The sequence below is a fragment of the Ornithodoros turicata genome, chromosome 1, assembly GCF_037126465.1.
Source record: "Ornithodoros turicata isolate Travis chromosome 1, ASM3712646v1, whole genome shotgun sequence".
In the NCBI taxonomy this organism is placed as follows: domain Eukaryota; kingdom Metazoa; phylum Arthropoda; class Arachnida; order Ixodida; family Argasidae; genus Ornithodoros; species Ornithodoros turicata.
In genome coordinates, this window is record NC_088201.1 from 20,279,869 (window position 1) to 20,302,489 (window position 22,621).

General features: G+C 46.2%; 1 protein-coding gene across 3 annotated transcripts in view; it reads left to right on the top strand.

Moving 5' to 3' along the window:
* LOC135377600 (dopamine receptor 2-like) overlaps positions 1-22,621 on the top strand; it is a 343,978-nt gene that overhangs the window by 24,145 nt on the left and 297,212 nt on the right. Inside the window, exon 2 of one of the 3 annotated variants that reach the window (XR_010418155.1) lies at positions 10,124-11,039. The exons of the other annotated variants lie outside the window; for them this stretch is intronic. The gene's annotated coding sequence lies outside the window, so the exon portion shown is untranslated. Of the gene's footprint in view, positions 1-10,123; positions 11,040-22,621 lie in introns of those variants that run through there. 3 annotated transcript variants of the gene reach the window in all.

Genomic DNA, 22,621 nt, shown 5'->3' on the forward strand with positions numbered 1-22,621 from the left:
AAGCAAAAAACGTATTTGCCACATATGCACGACCGAAAATGGAAAAGTCCAAAGGTTTCCAGGTTGCCATCAGGTAACGCAGGCGACTCAAGAAAGAAGTCCAAAAAGGCCGTGATCGTCTTGAACAGTTGAGGTCAATTCCCAAGTATTTAGGAGCTTGCGTAGACCATGACAAGCTTGCCATAAAGCTCGGCGTGCAATCGCACCGCCCTAGCCAGGATCCACTGCATTTAGGCCAGCTAATACGAGCGCCACTAGCATCACAAAACCTTCGCACATGACATATTGCACGATAGATGCTGCCAACTGTTCTGCAGAACAACGTTGCATCATCTGCATAAGCGAGAACTTTAACTTCGAATGCGTGCCTTCGAAAACCGCGAACATGCGGGTCTGCCAGAAACGATCTGCACAGCGGCTCAATGTAAAGGGCAAAGAGGAGGGGAGAGAGCGAGCATCCCTGTTGCACTGAAGACCTCACAGGCATAGGGTTCGAAAGGCTTCCATTGACTTGGAACTGTGTGGTAACACCCCGATAGCACAATCGCACCCACTTGAGCAGTACACATCCCACGTTCACGCGACGAAGTAGCCAAGAAAGGAAGGCGTGACTCACTCGGTCAAATGCCTTTTCGAGATCCAGCTCAACTAATGCCGCTGATAGCCCAAAGAAGTTGCAACAATCGACCACCGATCGCGCCAAATGCGCGTTTGTGAATATTGTACGCCCCTTCATTCCGTAAGTCTGATAACAGTCATAAGTCAACATAGGGCATAAACTCCTGAAAGTGGGCAGTGAGTACCTCCGCAAGTATTTTGTAATCCACGCTCGCCAATGTTATGGCGCGGTAGTTGCTTAGTAGCACACGAGATTCTGCATCAAGTTTCTTGGGAATAAGAACCGTACGCGTACGTGTAAATCTCTCTGTATGCTGCTCATATTGACATTAAACTAATAAATGTTAGCCACTCCCCTCTGTATTGCCTCGGGCATATCTTGACACAGTTGTCTCGCGATGTAAAACCACGAATTATTATTATTAGACGCATGTTATACCGAACATGGACAGGTTTGTCCGCGACAACATACGTACAGGGTCAGCCACACTTAAAAGTATCGCGGGAGCGCATGACCTGCAAGTATGCCAGCGCCGCGCAACGGATGCTCCTGGGTTTGAGACCACGCGCCTGACGAACGTTCGCCATCTCTCGGTGGGGTCCGTCATTGCTCTCGTAACACTGGCAGGCGGGGTGACCCACCTGCTGTTGCTATTCTATCGATGTTTTGATCAGTGCGTGGCTCGACGTAATCTCTGTCTTATCGGAATCGAGAAGTAAAACTAAAAGATTACGCCGCGCTACGCACTGATCAAAACATCGCCAACAGAGATTGAATAGCAACAGCAGGTGGATCTCCCCTCGCTGGGTCTCCCCGCACGCCAGAGCAATGGCGGACCCAACTGGGAGGTGGCGAACATTCGCTAGGCGCGAGGTCAACCCAGTAGCATCCGTTACGTGGCGCTGGCGTACTTGCAGGCCCTGTATCTTCAGATACTTTCGTCCAACGTAAGAATAGAGCGAATCCGCATCAACTTCAGCGGACTTGTTCTTATCCGTGCGTCACACTGCAGGTCAATCAGTTCCATCTGTTAATCATCAGGAACGTTGTCAACAACTGCTGAAAACGGCCTGCCAGAATTCTCCGTTTCAAGTCTTCTGCACTCGGAAAATCTTAGCTCAAATTCACTCGGGAGAGCCTCGACTGAACCGGTTCGTTTCTGGTGGCATTGAATGTACCAATATTACAAATCGGCCACGTAGGGTTTTTTTAGAAATTGCGGTAGGAATGTGCTACTAATATTACTAATGTAAAAATCAGGTGCACGGACAGGTTTAGAGACTCATCAGCGAAAACCACGAAAGCAACACAGTGACAGACAGGGAACGTCGAACTTTCAACCTCTTATGATTAAAGGTTGGTTGTGATTAAAGGTTGAACGGTCTACGCTCCCTGGCTTTCTTTGTGTTACTTTTGTCGTCTTCGCTGTTGCCATGTGCCTACCGGCCCCGCTCGTCCGCTCGAGTACAAAGCCCAATTATAACGCAACGACTGTTCATGAAGTTTGGCCCGATCCTTTTTTTTTTTTTTTTTTTTTTGCTCGGGGGTTCACGCGGGCCGCCACTTCGGCACCCCTAGTGTATAGCGTACACGTTTTACCTTGTTCCGCACAGCTGTAATTCGCAATAGGACTTTTAGTGCTAGGGGTGCTGCAAGCAACAGCGGCTACGTAATATATTTTAATTTTGCATGATCCTTCAGTGGAGAAAAATAGGAAGTGCAACACACAGAGTTGCATTCGTATTAGGCTTCATTGAATTCTTACTGTGCTGGAAGAGTTGTAATTTTGATGTTGACATGCACGTGCCAATTATATCAGTTCAAACACAAATATTTAAGGGGAGAGGATGACAGAGAGGGAGACAGCGAGAAAGAGAGAGAGGAAAAGATAGATGAGTTGTAGCCGAGTTGCGTGTGGACCATTATGTATGTGTTAAGAAAATTGTTTTCACGGAAACAGCCACTTCATAAAAAAGATGACAAATCGCTATCCATTTGTCTCGTATGACACGCGAGTGTGTCAGCTGTCAAACCTATGCATTCTTGTTTCCACATTTTATTTTTCCAAACGTGGCACAGACTTCCGGCCACGGTTGTGAACTTTAGGTATGCGTTGGAACTGGCACGCTGGTTTTGTTCGACCTGGATTAAATGACAATTCAAAATTCAGAGCATATCAACACCAGACGGTAACCGATCCAGTCCGTTGTGTAAAGTGGCTTTATACCCCCTCCGGCGTCCCAGCAGCTCTGTCTCAAGAGCTCTCGGCAAAAGTTCTCCGCAGCGTTACTATAACGCGGCGACGGCTGGCGGAGCAGTTGCAGAGCCACCCTAACGGCGCTAAGTAGAACTATAGGAAGAGAGCGTTGTGGGCTATCCCACTCGTGCTTGGGGGTGTTTGTCGAGAAACCTCCTCCTCTTCCTCACGATAACCCTCCTCCTAGCGGAGCGTCTGCTTCTCGAGAAACACCGCCAAGCATGAGTGGGATAGCTCACAACGCTCTTTGCCTATGCTTCTACTTAGCGCCGACAGGGTGTCCCTCCCAAGTGCTCCGCCAGCCGCCGCTGCGCTAAGTTAACGTTGCAGAGAGCTGTACCACATAACCTCTGTTACGTGTGATTGATAGGCTGACGTTGTTGTAAAGCAGTTCCTTCATATGCACAGCTTTTACGAGAAGACAATGAGACAAATGTCATCACGCACGATATACGAGCTCACTGACATTTTGCCTTTCTCATAACTAGGGATCCGTGTTTTCTCTTTTAATCGAAATACACCGAAAAACATACGCCGGGTAAATTTTCCTTCCTTCGGTTCTCATCAAAAAAACATCGAATACAGAGAGACATTCCAGGGCATGACAGAGGTAAATTGCTGCACATGCCCAGCAAGTTGTTGATGCAGATCAGAAAACCATACAGAAATACGATGGTCGTGAAAAATGTCCGTTGACGTTTTAGTTAGCCATAAAACGCCACCGCAGCGTGTGGAAATTTCACTGTGATTTCTATTCGCCGATAACAGTCGGGTAAACCAGTAACCACCGAAAAGCATACGCCGAATCCGCCCTAAAATAAAAACCGAAAACGCGGAACCCTATACTCATAACTTCACTTTTAAAACGGAGGTGGTGACGCTACGAGACGCTTGACGTCAATTAAAAACTGTGTTGGGGGGTCATGGCCAGCTGATTTTGCTTTAAGACATTGCCACATTACTATCGCACTGAAGTGCAGCATCCCATCATATACTCTCGAGGAGTGCCAACACTGCAGTGCTTCACATTTAAACCACCCTGCATATCTTACGAATTCCCTCCTTAGAAAGCTGTACAATGCTTGAGAAACATAATTTCATTCATACTTATGCCCCCGTCACACGGCAAAATGAATGTCATTCCCAGCGAATGACATTCGCACTGAATGACATTGGTTTCGTGCCACACGATGAAATCAAATGGCAATACATGCGAATGAGTTCGGGGAGCTCATTCGCTTTTCCCTCTCGCACCGACAGCGTACCCTCGCAGTGCACTGTGAAAACAGAGGGGGGGGGGGGTCTAAAAACAGAACTTCACCGCATAGCCACCGCTCCTAGCCAATCATCCCGAATGACAACGGTCTCTCCCTTGACTTGATGAAAAGGGGGGCGTACGCCATTTTTGTGTCAATGATAAACTGCATAATGCCACAAAAATGGCGTGCGCCCCCCGTTTTCAGCAAATCAGGGGCAAGCACGATGTCACTCGGGATGATGATTGGTTAGGAGCGAGCTATGCGGTGAAGGTCTGTTTTCGAGTGTAGAGAGGTAGCAAAAAGAACAACGATAAACCGTTTGAAGAAATGCAAAACGAAAGAAAAGTTGTACTCCAATATTTTATCACAAATTTGATAACTTTCGACACGAAGGAAAGAAGATCAAAGACTGTTTTTCGGAGAGAGAGAGAAATACATGATGACGATGATATGGGGATGACTTCCGCTCATTTTTCGGAGAACTGCCCTCGTTCCCACCGCAAAGTTGCAAAGTGCGGTGCAAATAGCTTCTTACTTGTCTTTGCTTATGGTACTTAGGCATAAGCGTCTTTGAAAAAGCAACGGTGTTGTGCAATAATCTAATGGTTCGTTAGTTTCGAGCAACAGAAAAAAATAACTAATGTACCTGTATACTTTGTATACTGTATGCCTGTATAACTTTGGACGGGCGATTAGCCCGTCCAAATCGTCCTGCGTTATCTTTAGATCCCATGAAATGGCAATGGGCTCTTCCACTTCATATCTGCACCTTAGCCCCCACGTCATTAATAGACGCGCTTCTGTTAAACTGCTGGGAATAATATTTGATGAGAGCTTATCATGGCACGAACACGTATCACATGTGTGCAGAAAAGTCTATTCGGGCACCTACGCAATAGCTAAACTGAGGTTTCTGTTTCCGTTATCCGTTCTCAGTACGGTTTATATGTCATTTGTTCAAAGCCATATTTGTTATGGAATTGAATGCTATATGCCTTAACATATAATTCTACGATTAGTCCTGTTCGTCTCGCACAGAAGAAAGCGTTGCGAGCCTTGTTTTCAGTAGGAAGTCGTGACAGCATTACCTTCGCTTTTAGTTTATTGAATATTCCTCAACTAAGAGCGTTGCGTATGCACGGTAATGTTATGTACGGTTGTTTACAAGTTAAGGTGTGGTCTCTGTTCTATACCGTTCGTGACACTAAGAAATACAAATTGTGTTGTCCCACTTATGAGCCATGGGTTTCATTCACTAAGTTTACCCAAAATAAGAAATAATTACGGGTACTTTTCATTTCAGTATTTCGCGGTTAGAATATGGAATGCACTACCAGTACACGTACAAAGTAGCACATCGATATACACCTTTAAAAAGCGAATTCGAAATTACTTCGCTTGAAGTGACGTTTCAAAAACCACTTCATATCGCTCATATCAAGGTTAAGGAATGTGGACAAAGGTTACACGATTTTGAGTCGCATGAACTGTTTACATGTTGCCTTCTCGTCTGGTCAGAAAATAGTCAAGTTGTTTTGTTAATCATTGAGCTATATGATATGTACATTAAGCTAATTAACGTGCACTCCCGAGTAATAGCGGTCTACACGGACGCGTTGGTCTCCGCGGGCGCCTCAACTTTAGCCGTTGTTGTGCCTTCAGATAATTACGAACTAGCGCTCAAGCTTCCGCACGAGACATCCTCTACCGAAGCAGAGCTCGCCGCCATCAATGAAGCCCTGAAACTTATATCAGCGAGGCCCCCAAACAACTGAACTGTGCTTACGGACAGCAAGGTGGCGCTGCAAATATTATCTTCTCCTTGCTCCAAGATCGTCACAGACATCTGCTCCCTAGCCCTCACGACATACAGCCGTCTCACCGCCTCCGGCCACAGCGTGTGCCTTCAATGGGTCCCTAGCCACATCGGCCTGCTGGGAAATACCCGCGCTGACGCTGCAGGGAGAGGCGCGCACGGGGCAGCTGCCACACTCACCCAGCTCCCAGCAGGAACTCACCCTCTCCCAGCGGCTGTCGCGACAGGAGGGGTCGATCCTCCATCGCCTACGCCTCGATGTTGCTCTGACCCCGCTGCTCCTCTCTAAGATGGATAGACGGACGTCCCCGATGTGCCCCTGCTGTGCTGCAGTCGCCGACACACGCCATCTTTTGGTGCACTGCAAGCGGTACGCCGGCCCCCGAGCCGTCCTCGCAACAAATCTCACTTCCCTAGGCCACAGGCAACTTTCCCTGGCGACGCTGCTGGGACCTGTTCGGCACTCCAGACAGTGGGCAATCAACCTAGCCCTCCTGCGTTACCTAACGGACACTGGGCTGCTCAGCAGCCTTTGAGCCTTGAGGCATCCCATCAGCCACCACATCGTCCCCTGTCACTTCTTCTTTTCCTTTTTTGCTTCTTTTTTCTATTTCTTTTTTCCTTTTCTTTTCTCTTTTTTGGGAATAGCAAGTCGGCCTTGGCCTGTCTGACCTTTCCCCCTTTCTTTATCTTTAATAAACATATCCCCCCCCCCCAATTACTTGCTTCTGTGTGTTATGTTGTTATTCCTTGCCGATTAATTTCATTTTCCACTTCTTCAATCAGGATCAATTACACGCAACCAGCGTTTGATCCCTGTATGTTAGCGCCTATTGGTATTGCTCTTGACCATGTCCCATGTAAAATTTCGGCACTGTGTAAATGAGAACCTGAATAAAAAATATCTATCTATAGTACTTCATATGTTCGGCCCTGGTATCTTAATTATCGACACTGACATCATTTACGAATGACATTGTTTCCTCGTGTAGCTCGATGTAAGATAAACGAATGACATTCGGTGCGACTGTCATTCGTTGGGAATGCCATTCGGTATGCCGTGTGAGAGGGGTATTACTCACTGATGTGGAACTTGATGATCCCGTCCACCACCATAAAGCCTTTGCACTGCCACGGTTTGAAGAAATTTTGCGTCCCCAACCCTAACATTTCCCTCCCAAGCCACATATGCGCACATAATACCTCACGATATTTCTGAATTTCGCCTTGCTGCAAGAGTCACCTTCATGAAGAACCCTACACCTATTACGAAAAACTTGATAAACAATTCCCGCGGCCACCAATCGATAGAATCTTTTCTGCTTCTTAATTACCTGCCCGATATACAGAGTGTCCCAGGAAACGTTTCATTGAATTCTAATAAAACTACGCCACGTAGAATCATGCGGTCAACGGCATTTGTTCTTACTAGGTTTTTGCCACCTCCTGATGTGCATGTCATGTAACCTCAGTTTAATTATGTAAATTTTTGCGAACTGAACTCGGAAATTTACCAAGTAAATGTCACTTTTTTACCCCCCCCCACCAACATGAAGAACGTGACGAATTTGCAGTCCTCGAGGTCACCGCCGTACTTCTGCCACTGTGCCTTAATTACAACAGCGTAGTTCCCTAGTTCCTTCTCTAGGTCTGTGTCGGGATAATCAGTGGGGTACCTGAACACCGTGGCCCTCCTCATCTTTGTTCCCAAATAAAACGCATCAAAGTTTTCTCTTCCCCAATCACAACCGATCCCTCCTCCTTAAGCAACCTCACTCGTTCCAAATCATTCATTACCACCTCATAATAACAATCAGTGATGGCCAGTAGTTAACTACGTGTAGTTAAACTACTAGTTAAACTACCTGATTGTAGTTAAAAAAGTAGGTATCAACTACTTGCAGAAATGTAGTGGCAACTACTAGTTAAACTACTATTTCGAGTAGTTAGCTACAGTAGTTAGGTTACTGCAGGCGCCAACTACTTCCGATTTTGCCGCAAGCTTTACGGCACGATTGTGCTTCAGACTTTTACCTTGAGAGCTACTTGTTTGATGGGAATGGAGGCGCAGAACAATTGTGCCGTGCATGTGTACTAAATCTTCACTTTTATCACTGCTTGCGATTCATATTTAGGTGTCCAAGAACACTATAGAATGGGATTGGTGATGATGGACAACGTTAAGTAGTTATAGATGTAGTTAAAATACATTGCAGTAGTTAAAGAAGTAGTTTTAACTACCTCCCCTGAAAAGTAGTTTAACTACTAGTTAAACTACTCCATCGCGAAGTAGTTAGTAGTTATAGTTAAGCTACTGTAGAAGTAGTTAGTGGCCATCACTGATAACAATACCCTTGATTTTGCGCACCACGAACTTTACCAGGCGTGATATGTTTATTAAGCGCATCCAACACATATTATCCAAAGTACCCCTGCGGTGCTCGCACTTTGAACACCAACATGCGATCATCTTGGTTGTCGCACATTTTAGCTTAACCGGTGTCTCAACGGGAGACACGGCTTCGCGCCCAATTATTCAGCAAGAAAGTTGGAGTTACAAGTAACGAAAAGTGAAAAAATTATAAACCAAAGAATTCAGCTAACAACACAGTGCACGTCTTACCGTCTTACCACCTCGTCGTCGTTTTAGAGTGTCTGAGTGAAGGGAGCCTCTGAGATGTATAGGACGTTGTTGAGCGTACAATTTCAGCAGTGTCATATGCACGAAACGAGGATTCTTTCCCCATTATATGCGCGACAAGGAATCAGAATGTGTTCGATAGTATCGATTTGCTGCTTGTGTCTCCAATTTGCGTTACCCATAGAGCCAATCTTGTATAATTAAATGATATCGCTTCCTGTTCACAGCCTAAAAACAACTTCAGCACATAACACGCTGAAGGTCAACCATTGCGTATGATGATACCGTTATCACTCCTGATTTGTTTAGATCGCGGGGCGTACGTGTTTTTGTGACATAACTGCAAACGTGTCACAAAAAGGCGTACGCTTGTCATTTTAAACAAACTATGGGAGAGAATGATGTTATAGTGATGTTGATATGTTATTGGTTGGCTTTGAGCTAATCTTGCGGTGAGGTTCTGTTAGAGTGAATGATACCGTTATCTCTCCTGATTTGTGGAAAGCAACGGGCGTGCGCCTTCGCGTGACATTTAACATAAAGGCGCGTTGCCACTGCCAGGCAGGAGCCCGCAACGGCAGAAATGTCACTTGGAAGACGCCGGAGGCCCATTCTCCGGCGCTGTCTAAGCAGCCGCTCCTTGCGCGACTGACGCCATTGGACAGGTGAAGAGCAACCAGTCGTGGCGAAGGAGAGGAATGCGTCTGTTTTCGGTTACGAATGCGGTGATTGTTTTTCTCCACATTAACCATGTAGTGGACACGCTGCTTTCGCTGTCGTGTGAACGTAGTGCGTGCCATGGCAGATCGCGATTGGAATTACTGCTGGAAAGGGTTAAGGACTTAAAGATATCTCTACGACAAAAGCGACCCGAACAACAAAGGTACACGTTTGAAGGAGTCGACGTGGGAATTAACAGGGAAAGAGTGACGCCGCATGCGGTGGAGTGCCTGCTCTAATCGTCTTTTCCGAAGTATTAACGCCACTGTAAGACGCTATAGTTCCCCATAAAGACACATCATCCCATCGTTATTCATGTAGTTGTTGTGAACAGGAGCACGTTGCTTGTGGCGAGAACTCCGTTTTCTTCCATGACGATTACGGAGGAAAGCACAGCGGTTTGCTGAAACGGAGAGCTGGGCACACTGATCTGTATAGTATATGGCTGGATCGCGCGTAGGGTGCTCCACAGCGTGGAACCGGCCGCCATATTGGTGGGCCCAACACGTACTGCCGTCTGCATTTAGTTAAGCGCGGCTGCCCGCAATTTTTTTGTTTCCTTTAAATTAGAGGGCATGCCATGCCAGCTTGTTGCAGTTTTCAGTGCACTTCACGCACGGACAGACGAAAGGGGTTAACTTTTCACAGGTAAGCTATTTATTTTGAGGAAAAACAGTGTTTATTCGTATCGCATGTATGTGACACTCGCGCTTGCTCGCACAGCTACTTCGCTGGTGCAGTTAGGTACTAAGAAATTACGTTTGGCTGCTCTATTTATGTATTTTCTACACAATGTGCTTGTGCTATACAGGTTCCCTCACAGTCGCCTAGCCGTGCTGAAGAAGTGGGTGCAGAAGATGCATCGCAAAAATTGGGCCCCATCTAAATCTTCGGTGTTCTGCAGCACACACTTTGAGGAGGCCTGTTTCGATCGTACAGGGCAAACTGCGCGACTCAAGAGTGATGCTGTGCCTACAAAGTTTGACTTTCCACAGCACCTCCTGAAAGTAAACACAATACACAAGGGAACCTGTGTAATGTGCAGCAATTCTGAATGTGGTAGTTGATCCAACAAGCTCAGTACAAGTCTTCAGAAGTGAAACATCAGTCAACATACATGACACAACAAAACTTATGCGACAAAATTTATGGTACAAAATAATTTACATTCCCTGCTAGGCTTTCCGTCATCATCTTTAAGGTTCATGACAATGCAAGAAATAGCTTGCAAACAAAATTCTGTTATATTGAGGTTCCACAACTTCTCAGTTTTAGCTGGTGGTGATCACAACAGCTCTGAATTTGTGCACTGTGCTCTGGGTGCAAAGTCATGGAGACTTGTAAGACACTTTTTTTTTTTTTTTTTTTTTTTTGCGAACTCACATTGCACTTGCTGGACTGAACTGACACTACTACTTTTTGCTTTTATGGTTCTTCGCAATGTAATTTTACATTCACTACCTAGAAATGCAGAGTCATGTCCCTAATTTGATCATTCAAGACAGTCCTAGTATAAGGTCAGGGTCCTGTGGCGTAATATTCGAGCTTGTAGGAACCAATACATATACTAGCTCGTTAGGTATTTCTCATGCAATGCAAAAATAAATAAATAAATAAATAATAATGAAGGAAAAATAATAATTTCTAGGTTTTCACTGCAGTGCCCACTGACCTCGATCATGACCTCAGTTCCTGGCATGTGCAAGAAATGTGGAAATAAATGCTGAATTTAACAAATGTTGTCATTTATCCCACATGAACAACAGCTTCTAAAAATAATTAATTAACCTTTCCATCACAGAGGGCACAGCCAAGAAAACCACCTCCAACAAGACATAACATAGAGGTAGAGCAGGACGTCAACCATGAGATTTCACAGCCAGGACCATCGTGGGCTGCAGGTCCAGGGGTCTTGTCACCTCAGCCAGTGCGATCCTCACATAACCTTGCTGCTGACCACACATACACAGTGCAAGAGAGTCCACGGACCTTAAAAAGGAACATAGACATCGTTGAAGCACTGGACAACGTGAAGAAGCTGAAACACTCTGAAGAAAATGCCTGAAGACTGAAGAAAAAGGTACTCACTGCGGAGAGTGTTATAGAAGATCTCGAGAAGAAATCTCTCGTATCAAGTCAATGCACTGACATGCTTCGTGGAACCTTTTCTGATGTGCAGCTAGATTTAGTACTGCGCACCCTACAGGACAAAGCTGGAAAAGTAAGCAGAGAGCAGTATCCCCAGTCACTGCGTAGCTTTGCGCTCACTCTCCAGTTTTATTCTGCAAAGGCATACGAGTACGTCAGGAAGACATTTAACCTTTCGCTTCCACACCAGGCGACACTTAGGTCGTGGTACAGCTCTATACACGGCGAACCAGGTTTCACACAGGAAGCCTTTGATGCACTCAAGGTTCTAGGTCCACATCTCTGAGACACAACGTTTTCCCTACCCTCTACGAGCACATGTTCGAGTGCTCTCCAGAAGAAAACCACGTCATTCGCCTCATAAAGCTTATAGCTAACTGCTATGGCAAGATTCGACTTCACCATCTTGCAAAGGAGCACACAGAAAACGTGAATGACAGACCACGACTACGAAAGAAGCTCTCAAGAATCATAGTATTCAACAATCAATGACAATGACTAAGGGCCGTAGAAGTCGAGTGTTGTAATATTAATTTAGAAATTCTACATGTCATGTTCGCACTGATGTTACTCTGCAATTCTATCCAATTTTACTGGGTATCACTTTAAACAAGCCGTTTGTGAGGTAGGGTGGAAGTAAACTGCGGCATTAACCTCGCAAGTGCAATCACTCTTGCAGCACTTGCTACGTCATGCGCTCTTCGTGCACAGTGCTTCGAATTTCTGTAACGAACTGCGCCGACAGCTGAACAACTGCAACACACTCGTAGGACTCAATACGAATGTCAATGGATTATGGAAAAGGCTAAACGAGAACACGCACTCGAACACACAATAACAAACACACACAATAACAGACACAAGAACACACAATAACAACCGAAAACCACACACAAACGAAACTACCTTACAATAACACAGTGCAAACCCTTTCTAAGCAAAAGGAATTAAATTTAAGTTGTCATTCACCAAATTCCTCTATTTTTATGCTTCCCGTGCACGTAACTAACGACACCATATTCGGAGTACAGGAAGCGGAGAAGAAAAAGAACGTAATTACCATGAAAACTACAGACACACCGCTGAAGCACGGTAGGAATACACCAGCACACTGATTCCTAAGAAAGATGCGTGCTAATCAACAATGAGGAGCGTTTAAAGAGTAACAAATGCTCCAAATCGAATCGCTTCCCATTGTTTCCTATGGGAGCAGCCGGCGCCATTAGGCCCTCCAACATGGCGGCCGGTTGCCGCACCTCTCTTCCACGAGCCCCTCTCCTATGCGCGATCCAGCCTTTATACATAGAGATCAGTGGCTGGGCAGCTGGCCGGACAGCGCAGACGGAAGTGACGCAAGCCTCGCTCTCCTCCAGATACCTCGAGATTATGGCGACCGTCGTGTGGCCTGTGTGTGGACACTCTTGCCGTTCTCCGGTCGCCCTTTTAAGAACAGGAGCGGGCGCCCGGCAGTGGGAACCCGCCTTAACTGCATAAGGCCGGTTTCACACGAGCGTACGTGTCAGTTATTCATCGATATATCATATTAATCATCGATCTGGTTGGTAGGTTGGTTGATGGCATGTTACTGCCGAGTGTCAGCCTGCCTGTGTGTCAGCATGATCCTGGGCAGACTTCACAGAGAACTGTGCTGATATTTGCTTTACAGGGCACGTCTGAGTAAACCCCAGGAAAAACAGCTATGAAACATAGCCAGTGCCAGTATTGGAACACTGGTGACCACCCAGTTAGTCGTCAGTACAGTATAAGAAGACTTGCTCGAAATACTGAAATAGTGACAAGGACAGAAAACCACCACAAAATGACAATGGAAAGCTAAACAAAGGGCAGTCACGTTACAAAAATACCCTTTTACAAAAATACCCGCCTTTGTACACGCAAATACCCGAAGTTGCCCTAACGCTACATACGAATCTCACAAAGTAATGAAAAACAGTTACGCTTTCTATTTAATTGTGACAAGTATGCTTCTGCTTTTTAATATGATTCAATTAAATGTCCAACATTTAGCGTCCGTTTTTATAGCAGGCACGAGATGCGGATTGATTAGGTGCGTGACAGACTTAGTTCAGGGTTCTACGTCGCGAGGACAAAACTTAGCGTGATCAATACCAGAGGAGCAGTCTGTGGATGAAATTACCTCGCCTGATTGGAAATTCCTGATGCACGTGCCAAATATCCAGATTGCTGAAAGCTACGAGGGTCCTTCAAGGCAAACTAAACGTTTGCCTTGAAGGACCCTCGTAGCTTTAGGAACAAACTTAGGAACATGTTGGTCGACATTTTGTTTTCGATGTAACCCCCTCTAGCTATTTATACACCTCATTATATATATACCTGTTGTGTGACTGCGTTACAGCAAGCTTGAAACCGAACTTTCAGCGAGTCGTGCCGGCTAACCATAGCTGGAAAAAAGAAAAAAAAAAGGAAAGAAAAGCGGGATCAGAATTTGCATTTGAGGTGTCTTATGTTGCAAATCATTAAAACCATTAGAGTTTGGGTTTGAATGTAAAAAAAGAGAGAAGAAATTGATTTCGTCAATGAATGAATGAAAATGAATGAAGGAGGAAATGCAAGCCTTTGTCATAGTCTAAGCGGTGTATAGGAATGTTTCTAAGGCCTAAACCGAAAAGCCAGCTCATTAAGCACTAGGAATCACTGAACTGTACGGGTCATGTTTCACGCAAATTGAGAAATTCCTCGCTGCGCTATACGAGTTTTAAAACCTATTGGGAATCCCACAGATGCTGAAGGGTACGAAGTGGTGGAAATCGTTATTGGATTTCTCGTTTTTTCTTTTCCTTACAAACAATCAAAGTGCAGTGATATGGGTCCCCAGCGTGCACTAAGCTCTAGAATATTGCATTCACGTTTTTGATTTCAACTTCACACAAGATTGCGTATTTGAACATAGAAAGACGAGGAACAACGCGCAGCACACCGAATCACCGTCTGAATCACTAGCTTGTTGTTAGGCGTTTGCGGATGTGTGTTTTAAGGATGATGATGATGGTAGAAGAAAAATATGAAAAAACACACGTTCGAAAGAATATTAAGAGGGACAGAGCGGGTGGTATCTTTTCTATCTTTATGAGGCATCTTGGCAAATCGTCGGCAGGTCGAGCCAGTGTGGCGTTATCACTAGCGTACTTAACCTGCAGTCAAGAAGTGTGGATTCGAATCCCGCCGCTGTCATTTACGGATCGACTGCCTTGTATCAGTCTTCGAATGAATCACTTGCTTGGCACTGCACCAGACAGGAGAGGTTCAATGAGCGTCTGACTGCTTGTGTCGTCTGAGCTTGACTCCTGAACTGTGGCAGAGCCAAGCAATAAGAATGAATCAAATGATGGTATGAACAGTAGATTGAGCACCAAAGACGGAAAACGACATAGGCGAATACCTAAATATGCGATAGGTACGTACTAATAAAATACATCAATACACATAGTCAATTACAGTAACTTTCCAGTTTTTGCCTTCTGTTTGCAATCGACTTTCTAGATCGACTCCGCCCCCTCTAAGATGCTTTGCTAAGATATATATAGTTTGCTCCGTCTTTGACGACACTGCTTTCATCCGCAATCGAGCTGAATAATACGCCCCAACGTCTGAATACCTGAATGCCCATATACTCTAAAAACAGAACTGCACCGCATAGCTCGCTCCTAGCCAACCAGCATCCCGAGTGACATCGTTCGTTCCCCTGATTCCCTGAAAACGGGGGCGTACGCCATTTTTGTGTCATTATGCCGTTCATAATTGACACAAAACGGCGTACGCACGAGAACGTTGTCATTCGGGATAAGCGTTGGCTAAGGGCGTGCTACGCGGGAAGTCCTGTTTTTAGAGCACATCCTGCGAGACTGCCGAGCATACCATTCTGCGCGCGAAGCCCATCTCCCTCCCTCCAGCTCTGGCACGCTAGCGGACATCCTCTTCCCCGCTGGTTCTTCTGCCGAACGTTCCGTTAAAGCAAGAAACCTTGTTCTTATTCTGTAGGAGGCGGGTCTTGCTCAACGGTCCCTCTAACACTTTGCTCTCCCCGACGACCTCACGCACTCTCTATGCATCCTCCATCCTCTTTCATCCTCCCTCCGTCTTTCTCTTTTTTTGCTATAGTCGTGACGACGCCCACTTCTGTGTGGCCAACAACGGCGAGTCAGTCCTGCCATTGCCACCCCCCCCCCCCTCTGCTTTTAGAGTGTACATGCTCAGTACATGCTGTGTCATGGGCTCGCTGTTGTCGGCCTCACAGAGGTGCGTCCTAGGCCGACTTCTAAGGGAAATGTGTCGACAACAGAACTTCACCACATAGTAGGCTCTTAGCCAACCACCATCTCGAATGACATCGTTCTACCCCTGATTGATTAAAGAGCGTACGCCTCTTTGTGACGCTTATGCAGTGTAGCGGGCCGTGGCTAACGACGACGATCGCCACGCGCCTGGAGCAACGGCTTGAGTTCACTCCAAGCGTACGGAGAAGGTTGGTTCTCCGATAGCTCTTGCTCAAGAAGGTCTTCGTCACGCGAAAGCGACTCAAAGGACTTGGCTGTTTGATCTCTGGGACTGCCACTTGCCCTTACCTTGCCGGTGACTGCCGGTGTGGAGGTAAGGGGAATTGGCCGGGGCTTCCCGCGGTTGTAGGATGCCGGCCAGCGGTGTGGGGGGGGGGGGGGGGGGGGGGCGGACCTGTATTGGATCGCGTCCAGCGACATTGTTTCTTTTCCGTTAGAGCACTTCTTAGAGAATGGGCTCTCTTCCATTGCTGTTGTTCTAATGCCTACGAGCGGGTCTCCCATACGCTTTAAAAAACCCTAAGATCCTTATTCAGTGCCTTGAGGGTGTAACGCCCAACTTTAGAGATATCGCTGAGGTACGTCAGTATGGTAAAGACGAAATCGTATGTAGGTCATCTAACCTGAACGTTGTTCGCTGGTTGCTCCAAACCTCTACCTTTGGGGGCCTTCCTGTCAAGTCTTACGTTCCCCATCACCTTGCCTGCGTCAAAGGTGTGGTGAAGGGGTTGACGTCTCGTTCCTGCAAATGAGCTCTTTGACCTTTTCTCCCATCTCTGTGTGGTTGAAGTGCACCAGGTAACGACCGTGGTGTAGCTACTGAGTCAGTCATTGTGATCTTCGCGGGGCACAACTGTCCTTCGGCCCGGCCGTTGACTTTTCGCGTTGACTTGTTCAAGCGCACGCCGCTGCAGTGCAAACGCTGCTTTCCCTTTGGACTCGTCACCAAACACTGTAAGTCTGAGACGCGCTGCCGTCTCTGCGGTGACCCCCATGATGAGTCTGCTTGTCCCTCTGATCCCTCTTTGAGCTGCTGCTTATGTGGAGGAGACCACTATGCTGATTTCCCGGTTCGTTCTTGTCGTGATCAAGAAATATATCTTGGATTTTATGGATACACGTCATTGTTCTCGTGGCGAAGAGTCGTGATGCTTCGTTTGCCGCTAAGACCCAGGCATCTGGGCTTGCCCCTGATAGACTCGAGAAAATGACCAGCGCTGCAGTGAAGTCCGCTGTCGTCAAACTGAAGGAGGATATTTGTCCTCTCAAGTCCTTGCTTGCCTCTCTGACCGCTGTCCTCCAGGACACTGTGTCCTCAGTGGCGCGGGTTGCTTCTGCTGCTCATGGCCCTGACGGCTCGGTGTCAGCCGAGGCAGTTCTGCCTCTAGGTTGTGCGCCCATTCTTGCTTGCCCCCCCCCCCCCCCCCGCATGTGATACTCTGGATTCCGAAATGGATTCCGTACGTTCCTTGTCCAAGCGAGGCGCCTCAGCTGCTGCTGCTTCTTCAGGATATGGCTGCCCTGAAGTGGTAAATACCGTAAATACGTACTTCGGAAGCCCTTTTATCAACGTTCTACTATCACTCTCAAATACTTCTGGTTCACCGTCATTCATATTAGAGGTCTGAAATCGCCGTATGCGTATGCGAAAACATCGCTGCCGTCATTTTTAAAGCCATTGCATATGGGATGTTAATTAGACTGTTGGTGTTTAGACTGTGAGTTAGACTGATTGTGACTGTTGAGACGTTCTAGTTCGCAAATTGTGCAATGTCTTATTGGTCGAATTTACATATGAGAGCGCGTTTGTTTTGTTCTATGAAAGAATCGTTACAGTGCCTCGGAAGAATCTCTCTTCTTTCTGTTGTCGACGACAGATGGCGACACATGCATCGAAACAGTTGTTCTCCTCCGGTTCCCGAAAGGTCGGGAACAGGCGCGGTGCAACGGTCGATCGTTCTGTCGCTGCGTGATCGAGCGGCAACAAACCGATCGTGTCCTCCTCAGAAAGTGTTTTCGGGAACCGGAAGACCGCAACGATACATCTTTCATTAAGAATAGAAGACATTCTTCCGAAGCGCTGTAATGTTCTTTCACATAACAATAACAAACGTGCTCTCAAAAATATTCCACCGATATTGTGTATCTTTATTTTGTACAATTTACGAAACAGGACGTTTGAACAACCATACATTATTTATTTATTTAATGACGTTGAGCAAAGTACAAAGACGAAGTCAGCCTGTCTAGTGGACGGCTCGTTACGCCTACACTCTTAGAAATGAACTTCACCGCATAGCACGCTCCTAGCCAACCGTAATCTCGAATGATATCGTTATCTGCCCTGATTTGTTGAAAACCGGAGGCGTCGCCTTTTTTGTGACAATTATGAACAGCATAAGTGTCACAAAAATGGCGTACGCCTCCCATTTTCAACAAATCAGGGCAGATAACGATATCATTCGAGATTACGGTTGGCTAGGAGCGTGCTATGGGGTGAAGTTCATGTTAAAGAGTGTAGGGGAGTGGGGAGAAAGGAGAGAAGAAAAGAGTGGAGAATGCGAAACTACAAATATACAAAAGGAGGGGCAAGGCCAGAGGCAGGGGTAGGATAGGTCAGGCAAGTGGTTGGAGATAATCATGACAGTCCTATTCATAACGGGTTACAACCAGTACAGGTTGCAGCGATGGTAGATGAGGTTCACTAGTGTCATGCCCCGTATGCCTGCAGAGAGGAGGTTCCGGATGAGCTCATGTGTGGCTGCGTGTTGTCGAAGAACGAAAGCTTATGAGGCACCATTGCAGTATGCGCAGAACACTTGGTTGTTTTGGAGTAAATGGAATTCCCCTCGCGTTGACCATGGCCATAGAAGGTTCGGAAGCGAACCGATCGTAGGCTCCGAAGCGGTCTGGAGAATCCCCACGCTGGCAGGATAATCAGTACGAGGCGAAGCGCATGCGCGTCGCTCGCGTCTCTCCCAACCGATCGTACGGGGCGTATTCAACCGGTTCCCTAAAACTTTGATTAATCTACTAGTGTGCTGTGTCTACTCTACAGTGCCGCAGCAGATGGTAGTCGAGGTCGCGTTACCATCTTACAACTTGAAACATAATTTCATCGAGACATCAGACTGTCTGGTCCAACCGCCATTCGATCTCCTCATTTGTTCGAAATGATATGACGCCCACCGTTTGGAAACGCACGCACCCCCACACACATACGTGCACAAAGCCGGAACCCTCACGACGGCATTTATTGTTGCACCATCGAAGTCAATCTAGGGATTCAATCAAGTGGCAGCCGTCACATACTTCTTTATCCACACACGTCGAGCCATTTCAGTGAAACACTTTCCTTCCTTTTTGACGTCTTTCTTCAAATACGTGTTAAATCGCGGCGCCTAGCAACATCGCGAAAGAATCCTAGGCAATGGTGTCGAAAGGAAGTCTCACATTACCGACACGGCGAAGAGACTCCTGCGTCACTACTGTCTACTAACCTTTTTTTCTTTCCACGTTCTTTTTTGTTCTTTGGTCTCTCTTTTCTTCATCACTTTCTTCGTATCTCGCAGTGTTTGCTTACCCGTAGGTCTTAGTGTCTTTCGGTTCATTGTGAACGGCCATGTGGCGAAATACTTGGTGACATATTTACTTTCCTCCATGCCCTGCTCTCGGGTTGAAAATTCTTGCTTCAGTGCAGCCGCGTTTATCTCGGAATAACTGAAACCCGTACAGCGAAAGGAGATTTGGTGCTTGGTTCTCCTGGACTTGCAGGTCGTGTGCTGTAAAAAGGAAAGAAGAAATGTATACACATTTGACGAGCGATTGGTGCGTAACGAGAGATATCCTTGGCGGTTTAATTGGTAGCCGCACCTGATTGGTAATCAGAAAAGCTCACGTCTAATCCCACGGCAATAGTGGTGCTTGCTTGTCGGCTTCTTCCTTCGACTGTCTTTCATGCATTGTATGTTGCGTTTGTACCACCAGGTGGAAATGTGCTCCTCAATACTGTGTTTCTCTTTGCTCCCTACTCGCTTACTGTTATCCTCATATCAGTCGTGGATAAGTTACGTTTAACATATGAGTAGGTTACACTTACATATAAGCGTATAAAAATAGTTATTGCGTTACAGCTACTTTTCGAATTGTAACTATAGTTACAGCTACTGTACCTTAGCTACTTTACAGTTACTTTCGTAACGCAACTCTCAAGCACTTTATTTTATCACTCATCACCAGGGTGTCAGAGCGAACCGAAAACCGGAACCGAAAACAGAAAAAAAACGCTATTTTGGTGCGAACCGGAACGGAATCGAAACCGTATGTGTTTTTTTTTTTTTTTTGCTCAGGAGGGAAATCGAAAAATTTATTTAACGGTTTTCGGTCCAAGAAAAAACTTCGCCGGTTTGGACTACGAATAGGCGAATGGAACTGTCGTCGTGTGCTCTGAAGCCATGTCATGGATACTTTACGGAGGTTACGGTTACGGTGGAATGTATGTCGGTATACCATGCGCCTTAAGCTCCCTTTGTCACGTTTTATCGTTCGCGTACAAAGACTTAGAGGTACATGTGACCGGTTGTGACTCTCTACCAATGTGCCGTAGTGTTCGTTTTAATTTCATCCGCCCAAACTCTCCTCAACTAAACAGCACCCAAGGGGGCTGCATAACGGCTTCTCTATCGGTAATGTCTCGCAACGCGTCCCTTCTTTAGAGATAAGTTTAACTGGATTGTGGTGTATTGGAGCTAGGTGGCTGCCCTAAGGGCGTCTGTAGCTCCAGTTCTTACGCGTGAAAATATAATAATTCGGAGTGATGGAATTTAGAAGCGGTCCTTTATACCGCTGTCTTTTAAGAAAGCGCAGAGCGCTTTTAGTGCATTGGATTGCTGGTGCCTTGTGGGCAGAGTTGTGCCTAACTCGTTACAAGTAACTCGTTACTTGGTAACGGTTACTTTTTTTGGTAACGAAGTAACGATTCAGTTACTTTTTAAAATATGGTAATAGTAACGGAATCAGTTACAAAAATTGGTAACTCGTTACTGACGTTACTCGTTCTTTTTCTTCAGCGCGAGGCAGCACATTTCGGCACTCCGTGTGGCGCAATGCTTGCGGATCTGACCTGCGTGACCCACGACGACGTGTGACTCAAAGTATTATTGCAATCCATGGCTGGATGTGTTGTTGTCTTTTCTCTTGTTTCCGTAATCTCCGACCATCATTCCTTCCCAAGAATGGGCACCAATTGTGTTATGGCTACAAAAAACGCGTTTCGACTTCTAGCCTTTTCTTGTCTTTGCTAAGCTTCTGAGCGCCCTAAATTATGACGCAGCCCCTCGTCTGTTTTCGGGAACCGTTGGTGATCGGTGGCACGAAAACCGGTGTCTTTTCTTGTGTCTTCATAGTCTCCGATCACCCCCACTTCGGAAAGAAGGAAGGGTCCAGGCAAGCTGATATAGACTCATGGTAAGGGGCCGAGAGACACGGACCACGAAGGACGGACGACACATTATCAGACTCAGCAAAAGGTTTATTACAATGACCCATACCCAAGACGCGACGCAGAGGGGCAACAAGACAAAACGAAGGGTCACTAATCACGTTGACACGTGTGGCGGCATGTCTGTTGGATCCTTTAACTATGCGCGGTAACGTAAAAGTAACTCGTTACCTGTGAGTAACGAGATCTCGTTACTTTTGTATGTCGGTAACGAGTAACGTATTTAGTTACTTTTTTCTGAAGTAACGGGTAACGGTATTTAGTTCCTTTTTTTGGGTAACGGGCACAAGTCTGCTTGTGGGCCATCGTCCGGTGATCTTGCAAAAGGAGAAATGCCTGTTGTCCAGTGCCGCTAGAGTCTGTTGGTGTTTAAGTCTGGCTTGGCTATATTCTGGGCATGTATGATTGTGTGGTGTGTATCATTCTTTGAGAGCAGCGAAGCTGAATACATTTACGTGTCCGCGAGGGCAAGCGCGTGCGAAGTGGCGCCTCTTTTGTGGACAGGACACGAAGAAAAGAAATCGTAGCCGTCGAGCGTTTGTGAGTGAAGGTGTTTCTCGATTTGCGTCGTACTCGTGCGGGAGTCCCTGCTGGCTAGGCAGCAGCAACAGATATTCGGATGGGACGCGATCGCACCAATGCAGCAAGAAAGTACTTTAGGTATGACATCACGACAAACAAGTCCCTCTGTATCATGCGCTTCAAGAAAGGAGAAAGCCTATTTGAACAGACCTACAGGAACCAGGAGCTACCAATTTCACAGCTGCCTATTCAGATTAAATACCATGTATGCGGAATAAACGGGTTTACAGTTTGCAACATTGATTTTTTTTTCTGTGAATGAAAATGCCCATCAGAAGCGGAACCGGTTCCGGACCGTTTATGATAGAACCGGAACGAAAACCGGAACGAAAAACGTTCCGGTTCGACACCCTGCTCATCACTCAGAGGAATTTCTTTTTCAGAGTTATCATTGATAGCGAGTTTTAATAGATCGGAACGCGTTCACGATAACATTTTTGGAAACATGATAAGACAATCGCCCTGTTTCGTTGAAGCGGGTGGCATCGCATTGCCAAGCTTGGATTTGATAACTTACTTCATCGTATCGTTTTCATAGATTTCTTATGAAAGTTTTCATCGCTTCCAACAGTCCAGAGGGGCGCTGCAAAGGATGTCCGTATTATCTTAATCTTACAGTCGTTGAAAATATGCACATATGTGATAAAAATATCGCACTACCAGAGTTACTTAATTACATGTCACGTACGGCGTTACTGTCACAAAAAGTGGTAATGGGATAGAATTACACGTTACTTTCCCAGAAAAGTAACTAACTCGTTAC